We start from the raw sequence: 10,036 nt of genomic DNA, 5'->3' as shown, positions 1-10,036 counted from the left end.
ATCGATTAGCCAACACAACTCGAGCTCCAATCCAGAGCACATCGCATTAGGATTCGAGCATCGGAGATCGCTCACTGGATCGGATCGGAGATCCCTAATCGGTCACATCGCTCGTTGCTCAGCTTGGCCTCGATTCCATCAGGGTCGCCCCTCAGCCTCAGGCCTCCCTGCTCTGGTGCTCCCTCAACCTCAACCTCAAGGTATTTCATAACTTCTCTCTCTTTTTCTCTCTTTTTCTCTCTTAGTCTCTCTCTCTCTCTCTCTTTATCTGAAAAATGAAAATGAAAGTGAAATGAAATGAATGAGAGTCTTTTTCTCTCTCTCTCTTTATTCTTTAAGACTTTAACTTTATCTGATTCTTTATTTCTTTTGATCTATTTGTGATTGATTGATTCATTGCTTAGCTTTAACTTTATTAATATTTTGCCCCTGTTTTTGACTTTTTCTTTTTGGCTTTATCCGTTGGTGTTGGTGTGTGCTGGTGTTGGTGTTGGTGAGACTTGGTGAGATACAACTAATTGTCTTATTGTGATTTGTGATTGTGAATTTTTCTGATTGGCAGCTGGCTCTTGTGATTGGGGAATGGGAGCCATGAGGCTTGTCTCATTGTTTGTTGAGTGGGGTGGGGGGTGGATGGGCACATGGCACATGGGGCCGGGTGAGATATTTGAATTGGGGGAAGTAAATGCACATGGGATGTGTGCTAGTGCAACTAATAAACAATAATTTAATTAACCAATAATTAATTAAGGGAAGTAACTAACAAACAATAATTAATAATTTAATTAACCAATATATTATAAAAGATAAACAAATTAAATTATGTTAGGCTAAACAACAATTAATAATTTTATAATTAATGAAACAACAATATAACAAATTATAGTTTATAAAAGACAAACAAATTAATGAAACAACTAAACAACAATAATTAATAATTTTATTAATATTTCAAATGAACTTATAGTTTCTTGTTTATTCTTTTACTAGAATTATGGACAAATATTTGATAAAAAAACCACGTACCCAAGATTCATCTCCTATGCAAGATTCATCTTCATCTTCTTAGTGAATTCGTGTTGACTTTAACTTAGAAAATCTTCCTTCAGATCCTGGGATATGAGAAAAGATATCAACTTATCATCCTAATAGTCATGATGAAATAAGAAGATATTATTTACAAAAAGGCCCTTATCAACCTGTTTTCGAACACCATGATGATTACCCTCTATCATATTTTTCTAGAAAGCCCCATTGATTTATACCCGAATGGTATGTAAATAGAAAGTGGTTGGAATATAGTATAGACAAGGATGCAGTATTTTGGTTATATTGCTACCTATTTGGGCAAGATGTTGGTAAGCAAGGAGGAGGTGAGACTTTTGTAATGAAGGGATTCAAACTTTGGAATAAAAAAGAGAAGTTAAATTCCCATGTTGGAGGAGTTAATAGTGCTCATAACCAAGCTATCAAAAAGAGTGAAGATCTACTGAAGGAAAAGCAACACATTCAAAGTGTTTTGGTTGAGCAATCAAATCAAGATAAAATTGAATATCGGGTTCAATTAAATGCAATAAATGATTGCATAAGATTCCTTTTATGCCCGGGATTAGCTTTTCATGGTCACGATGAATCTCAAGGTTCAAGTGATAAAGGAAATTTCTTACACAGTCATATATATGCAACTTCAAGAACTTAACAACCATTTTTCAGAGGCGTATACCGATTTGCTATTTTGTATGGCTTGCTTGAATCCAAGTAATTCATTTGTGGCTTTTGATAAGGAAAAGTTGATACGTCTAGCAAAGTTCTATTCATTTGATTTTCTTGACTCTTAACTTCAAAATTACATTTTTGATGTGCGCAACAATGACTTGTTTTTAGAGCTTCAAGGAGTTAGTGAACTTCCTGAAAAGTTAGTGAACACAAGGAAGCATGAGATTTATCCATTAGTCTATTTGCTTGAGAAGTTAGCTTTGACCCTTTCTGTCACTACTGCAATAGTAGAAAGAAGTTTTTTAGCAATGAAATATATAAAGAATGAACTGCGCAATCGAATGGGAGATCAGTAGATGAATGATTGTTTGGTTGTGTATATTGAAAGAGATGTAACTTGTAGCATTGATAATGAGACTATCATGCAACGATTTCAAAATATGAAAACTTGTAGAAGGCAATTGTAAACTTTATATATTTGTGTGCTTTTTGATTGTTGTTGTTGTTAATATATGAATTTGTCTTTTTATTAGATTGTGTAATTTATGCTTCTTAAGAAACACCCTAAGAAAAATTCTTGGAGCTGCCATTGCATAGAAGTGCTCATAAACCTACATCTTTTTCACTCTTTTCAATAAGTTGAGTCTATTGGGTCTTTATTTTTCTATGGCGTAAATACACTTTTGGTCCCTACATTTTGGGCCGATTCTCGATTTGGTCCCTAAATTGATTTAGCTTCTAGGTCAGTCCCTGATTTCAAAAAATCGTTTTTATTTTAGTCCCTACCATCAACCTAGTAACAAAAAATGCTGAGGTGGCAAATGGAATGCACTGTGTGCACAGTAAATGCTGACGTGGCTATTAAAATAATATTAAACAATTTGATTAGGCATTTTTAAATGCCACGTTAGCATTCAAAATGCCACATCAACATATAAATTAATAAAAAAATAAAAAATTCAATTTCTTGATTTTAATTTAAACTGAAAAAATTAAAAACAAAAAAGCTTATTTTCTTATTTTCTTTTTATTATTTTTGAAAGAACAAGGGTAGGATGTTCTTCGGGTTGCCCAGAAATTAAAATAATCTAAGATTTTCTTCTCTTTTCTTATATTTTCTTAGCAAATAAACATGCACAAATTCATACAAAATTCCCATCCTCAACCGAAACCTCCAACATGAAGAAATCATCAAACCAACATGAAAAAGCCAACCCAGAAAAATCAACAAACCTCCAACCCAAAAAAATTATCAAACCCCGAAACCTCCAATGCAGAAAAATCAACAAACCTCCAACCTAGAAAATCATCAAACCCACATGAAAAAACCAAACCTAGAAATTCAAAACAAATCAACACCCACAGGGAAAAACAAACCCAGGTCAGAGAGACAGTGATTTGATTGGTTCTTTTCCCCACTCTCTTAGCAGCCAAACACACGCAAAAAAAAAAAAAAAAAAAAAAAAAAATCATCATCTCCTTCAATTTCGTAACCCTTTACCAGACCTGATCTATGACCCACATGCCTTGACCTGGCGATGGAGCTCCGATGTGGTGACGCTGTTCTTGTGCGATGGAGGCGATGCATGTGTCGATCTACTTCGAGTGCTACGACGTGCACGACAACATGAAGAGAGTCCCCAAGGAATTCATGAACTCGGTCAGGAAGAACAAGGTGGGTTTCTGGGTAGATTGAAGAAAGAGTGTTGTTTTATTTGGTCATGGGTTTTTGGTTTGGAGCTTGGTGTCTTTTGCCATGGGTCTCTCGGTTTGGAGCAGAGGGTTGGAGTGGAGCAAATCAAAGAGAGAAACGGAGAGTGAGAGAATTCAAAGGGTAGAGAGAGATATTTGGGTTAGGTTTGTGAGTTTGGTTTTTTTTTTTTTAATTTTTTTAGTTTAAATTAAAATCAAGAAATTGATTTTTTTTTTTGTTTTTTTTTATTAATTTATATGTTGATGTGGCATTTTAAATGCTGATATGGCATTTAAAAAATGCCTAATCAAATTTTTTAATATTATTTTAATAGCCACGTCAGCATTTACTGTGCACACAGTACATTCCGTTTGCCACCTCAGCATTTTTTGTTACTAGGTTGACAGGGACTAAAATAAAAACGATTTTCTGAAATCAGGGACTGACCTAGGAGCTAAATCAATATAGGGACCAAATCGAGAATCGGTCCAAAATGTAAGGACCAAAAGTGTATTTACGCCTTTTTCTATTCGTTACATCCAAATTGTTAGTTCTCACTTGTTTCGACCCCACTTTTATTTCATCATTTGCTCATATCGAATTTATTGTAACTACCCTTTGGTTGCAACAAAAGTTGTCAGGTTCGTTCTCAAAACCTAAGATAGAGAATCAAACCCATATGTAAGATAGCACACAGTTTTCCATGTTGGTTTTTATGCTTTTTAAGTATAAAGGCAGAACTTTATTTCATTATAAATATGCAAACGTGTACAAAAAATATACGCACAGTAAAGAAGCCCAAGTAACCTTACTATGCATTCTGTTTTTCATGTTAGTTGTCATTCTTTTTTCTTCTTTCTTTTTGATCATTTAATTGTGCCTATTTATAAATAAGGGCAAATTACAACTTACCTACATGTGTTTGACCAAAATTTAAGTTACCTACTTATGGTTTGAAATCTCATGATACAAGTGTTCCACTAGATTCTTTTTTATTTTATTTGATCTTGTATTATATATGTGTGTGTGTGTGTTTTTGTTTTTGGAGGAGAGTGACATAAAAGTATAGCAAAATGACATATTTAGCCATGTTTTTAACAAAGGTGGGTTACGAAATTCTAACTAAGCTAACTTTAGGTGGGTAAAGTGTCAAATTTTAATCCATAGGTAGACAACTTAAATTTCAACCAAACTATAGATGGGGTAAGTTGTAATTTGCCCTATAAATAATATATATATATATATATATATATAAATCCATTTAAGGGAATTTATTAAAAAAATAATTCTAGGAAGACATCTAATCTTACACCTAATTTCACAACTTACTGACTTGTGCGACTATTAGTAGTGGACACTTTCAGACTTTTTGCTCATAATTAATTATATGGATCCACCACTTTTTATCGACCACTCACAAATGCATAAATTAATAAATTGTGAAATTGGGTAAAATTGAGTGTGTCCGTAGGCGGATTATTATTGAAAAGTTTTAGGATTAGTTCTACCTAGTACCCTATAAAACAATGTCAAGACTGTGATTTTGTTCATATTTCATATACAGCCACTTAATTCATACAACTTACTGACTTTAGAATTGGTATTTAAGCACTACTACTGCCTAAAATACCCAACAACCATCATTTCTTATCCCTTGTCATGCGCCATTCAGTCCTCCTTAGCATTTTCCATGAGATATTGCAATAAATGTATCATTCTCATTGATAGGTGTCTCTTGGCCGTGTAGAATAAAGCCACTTCTCCGCGTGACTGTGGACCATATGTATCATTTTCAATGACAGCAATCTTATGTCAAAATTTGGCTATGTAAAGAGAAAAAGAAACACAAAGTCCAGGCTTGAGGAAAAAATCTAGCATCTGGCTATCCATGAGAGAGAGAGAGAGAGAGAGAGAACGTTCAGTGAGATGGTGAGTCTGCCAAAGTATATAAGAGAGAGAGAGAGAGAGAGAGAGAGAGAGAACGTTCAGTGAGATGGTGAGTCTGCCAAAGTATATAAAGTATATAAATAGATCCGGTTTGGTCTTTTGTATGCATTTTCAGATTTTGGTGTATACATTTCTCACCAAAATCTATTTCAATTCTCATCTATATATATATATATATATATATATATAAAACCGAAGACTCTGCTAGCTCCACAACTTTCCGCGACACTTTTTTTTTTTTTTTTTTAATTCTTTTTAACATTTTATTATATTAGAATTTATTAATTTAGAACCCCACCCCAATCAACCCCCCTTTAGCCTTCACGTCACCTTTTTTTAAAAAAAAAAATCTTTTTAATGTTTTATTATATTTGAATTTATTAATTTAGAACCCCACCCCAATCAACTCCCCCTTTAGCCTTCACGTCACCTATAAAAAAAAAAAAAAAAATCTTTTTAACGTTTTATTATTATATTAGAATTTATCAATTTAGAAACCCAATACAAGTATACAACTCCCTCTTCAACCTTCACATCTAAATCAAAGAGCTAAACAGCCTAAACCCCACAACCTCTCTATTTTCTAATATACGCGGCACCCCAAAACTCAGATCCTTCCGCTGCCACCGCCGCCATGGATCATCGCCACTGCATCGATTTCTCTTTGCCTCTCCATCGTCACTCAATCCAGCCCATTATATTCTATGTCGGCAAATTATTTTGAGGTAATTAAAACATGTTTTTTACTTTGCGTAATTTCTATATATTGCTCTCTCTATATCCGCTGCAATTGTTCATGGAATTTTGTTAGTTTGTGGCTGTGGGTTGCTCTGGATTTAAATTTTTTTGTTTTTGTTTTCATGGAATTTTGTTGGTTTGTGGCTGTGGGTTGTTTGGATTTAAGTTTTTTTGTTTTTTTTTCTTTGCAGATTTCCATGTTTTCTTCTTCTTCCTTTGTTGTCAAATCTATGGCAAAGAAAAATCATGAAATTAGATTTTCTTTTTCCTTTTTTTTTTTGGTTATGCAATTTTTATTGGATTTTTGGTTTCCTAGGATTCTTCTATTTGATTTCAATTTTGGGTTTGTTTTGGTTTGATATATAGTGTTATTGTCATCTTCATTTACATTGGTTTTCCTTTTTTATAAATTATTATAATCTTTGGTTCTTCTTATATGATAGCCTAAGGAATGTTATGTTGGGGCTGCCACTATTTTGGATTCCGTGGGAATTTTTTTTGAAGGTTGGGGTTGGTTAGTATAGTTGTTTGAGATTGCTGAACATGTGTTTGATAGAATGCTCAGGTGTTTGTTCTCAGATCAATTCATTTGTAATATGCCTTTTGTTCTCTATTTAAAAGAATTCAGCTACAAGAAATTACAAAAGGTTATGGTTTGATATATAGTGTTATTGTTGTCTTCATTTACATTGGTTTTCTCTTTTCATAGATTATTATAATCTCTAGGTTGTCTTATATGATAGCCTACGGAATGTTATGTTGGGGCTGTCATTATTTTGGATTTTGTGGGAATTTTTTTTGAAGGTTGGGGTTGGTTAGTATAGTTGTTTGAGAGTTTAATAACTCAGTTATATATGATTATGCAGGATGGGCATGATATTAGATATTATAAATTTGAGGTAAAGATTCAGAGAGAGGGTTGAGAGAGACTTAACAAATAGCAAGCTTTAATGAATACCTCTATCATTATGCAAAATCAAAAGGCATATTACAGATTTTTAATCTTTTGACTTTAGAACCAAACTTGCCTGTTTATATGGTATCATTTTACCTTTTAATTTGGAGTATGTACATGAAATCTTTTAACTTCATAACCAAACTTGCCTGTTTATGTGGTATCAAAAATACATAGGTACCTACAAAAATCTCATTTTATGTTTTCAATTTTTAGGCACAAAGGAGCTTGCACAACCTTGAGAGAAAAAAAACAACCCTTGGTTATATTGATTTTGGTGTTGCTACAACATGGTACTCTCTTTTCATTAAGTAAATATTTTGAGTTGTTGTGAGAGTGAATATTATTTTTTCACTTTAACATCTCCTTAAATTTTGATAGAGATGGTAGTAGCTTCAAAACATACACAAATAATTTATTCATATTATCTTTTTCCTATAAAGTTTTATTCTCTCATCATCCTCAAAGTCAAAATACAAGTAGTGTTAATCTTTGATTTTTCTTGGGTTGTCCTAACAATTGATTAATTTAAGTTGAATCTTCGAATTGAACAGTGGGAGCTATCCTCAATTTATAAGCTTATTATTGTACATTATATTTGTATTTTAGATTGAGCCAATCATTTGAGAAGTGCATTGAAAATGGATATTTACTTATTAGCATTTGTATGATAGAAGAAGCTTTCCATAAATATTTTTCATTCTTTTACCATTTTTGCAATAATTGTTATGGAGTAGATTAACTTTCCTTTAATGTTTGGTTTCATTTTAAAATAATTTTAGTTGACTTTTGTTAAACTATTCCGTGCATCACACGGGTTAGTGACATCAACATTATTTAAATAAAAAAAAATTAAAAATTCTAAATTTATATTTCTAAAACCTGATAATAAAAAAAAAACACAAAATCTGATTTTATATTTGTAAAACCCAATAGATAAAAGCAGACCCCTTCTCCTTACTCCAAAACAAAGACCCACGACCCATTCAGACTTCAAAGTCCCCCATTCTGATTCTCCTTCTCCAGCTCACTCGGCATTCAAATACAAAGAATTTGCAATTGAAGGCAAGCTTCTCTGATAAGCAAAATCCGAACCCAAGGTAAGAATTCGAGTTCGTTTTCAATTGAAAACCTACTTACTCTTTTATTATTTTCTTTATATTGCACTCTCTCCACTTCAATTGTTCATGTGGGTGATCTACTTTTGGTGTTTTGGGTTGCTATGGCTGAATATTTCACCTTAGCGGGAGGAAGTTTTAGTATTTAATCATCTTGATTTAATTTTGATCTTATATTTTAGATGGGTTATTTGTTTTTTAGTTATAAATATGAGCCTTTTAGTGTATCCATTACTTGCATTGGTACTAATTAATGAATTTCCAATAGGTTTAATTCTTGGTGATAGGTTTCAAATTTGCTACATAGCACGTTTGGTCTTTGTTTTCCTTTTTGTTCTTGAAAAGATATAATAATTTCATTGTTAGATGATAGTTGGGAATATTTACAAATTTTCAATTAGTCCAGAAATTTGATTTTTCAAGTTCTAGGGATGAAGGAGATCAAGATTTCAAAGGCCAATTTGATGTAAGCCGTGGCTTTTGTGATGGGTGGAATTCAGGAAGCCTGCAATGATATTTGTAGCATTTGCCTTGAAGCCCTCCTTCTGTGATAGCGATCTTTCAATGGTATCATATACATATAACCAATTTTGTATCTTTATATTCCCAGTATTTAATATATTGTTTTAATAGAGGTGACTAGTAACAAGCCTACCTTTCATCTATAAGGTATTAATCTTGAATAGTAGTGCATATGAGTTCCAATTTTAAGGGCATCAAGTTATTTTCCTTTTGCAATATTATGATTGTTAGTAGTAACCAATGGGTTGTGTGGTTAAGGGCTGAGATAGGGGTGTCAAATGTATAACCATACACAATAATAATTGGGCTTCAACATTGTATCCTTTGCAAAGAGAGCATAGTAGTTACTATGAAATTGTAGTTATTGCTCCTAAATCGCTATATTTGACTTGAGTTCTAGAACTTGTATTTTATTTAGATTATTGTACAATGTTACTTATGGTTTGTGGTTTATCAAATTGTTTCTCATTTTGTATGCGTATAAATCTGTCAACTGTTGTTTACTATATGCATGGTGTGTTTGATAAAATGCCTCAAAAAGATTGTATTATGTGACACAAATGAGGCAAATTTTGGTTTTCTTTGATGATTTTTTGAAATAATTATTGTTCTTTTTTTGACTGATTTGAGTTGCATTATAATAATAACTTTGGGCTAGCATATTTTAGTTGCTATGACAACATGGTCTTTAGAAATCAGCTATCTTTAACTTTTTCATTGTCCCCTTCCCATTGCTTGCAATTCATTTGAACTAACATGCTATGGTTTTTGAAAGTTTTTGAGCAACATGCTTAGTCCTAAGATTGGCCTTAAGTTGAGGTTTTGTATTAGTTGCCTTGAGCTTCCCTTAAGTCTCAGGGGACTACTTTTCTACTTCTATACTTTTTTGCTTAATGCATAATGGGTTCTCTCCATGATTGCCTCTTTTGAATGTTTGAGTTTCATAAATTGTGCTTCACTTGGGAGATTTTTATTTTATTATTTTTTTTTTTTGTTTAGTACTTATGGTTGTTTACCTTATACATGTTCATAATATTTTGTTATGGTACATATTTATTCTATCTTATTTTGAGCTGTTAAGTTGGGTAAAACAAAATGGGCATGTCATGGAGGTGGAGGTTGGCTATTATAGTCAAATCGGAACCAAAGGCATGTGGATGAAACTTTGAAGTTAGTAGTGGATTTGGTGCAAACAACCTGTACACTTGCTATGGAATATATGGAAGCATAGAGAAATAATCAGTCTAGATAGCTTGTTGAAGAGTGTACATGGCCTCCAATAGGTTCATGTTACAAGGTAAATTTTGCCATCAAGAAATTGCAAAACAATAGATGGTGTAGCTTGAA

The 10,036-nt window shown here is 32.7% G+C and overlaps 1 long non-coding RNA gene across 1 annotated transcript; it reads left to right on the top strand.

The window, feature by feature from the left end:
- The first annotated feature begins 5,796 nt into the window (after positions 1 to 5,796).
- Positions 5,797 to 9,636, top strand: LOC126698913 (uncharacterized). Its single transcript, XR_007646638.1, has 4 exons — positions 5,797 to 6,081; positions 7,266 to 7,342; positions 7,986 to 8,149; positions 8,597 to 9,636. It is a non-coding gene; the product is annotated as an uncharacterized LOC126698913 (long non-coding RNA).
- The last annotated feature ends 400 nt before the right edge of the window (positions 9,637 to 10,036 follow it).

Source organism: Quercus robur, chromosome 9, assembly GCF_932294415.1.
Source record: "Quercus robur chromosome 9, dhQueRobu3.1, whole genome shotgun sequence".
NCBI classification, from domain to species: domain Eukaryota; kingdom Viridiplantae; phylum Streptophyta; class Magnoliopsida; order Fagales; family Fagaceae; genus Quercus; species Quercus robur.
Note: the sequence above shows the minus strand (reverse complement) of the source record. Positions and strands in the feature narration are given on the sequence as shown.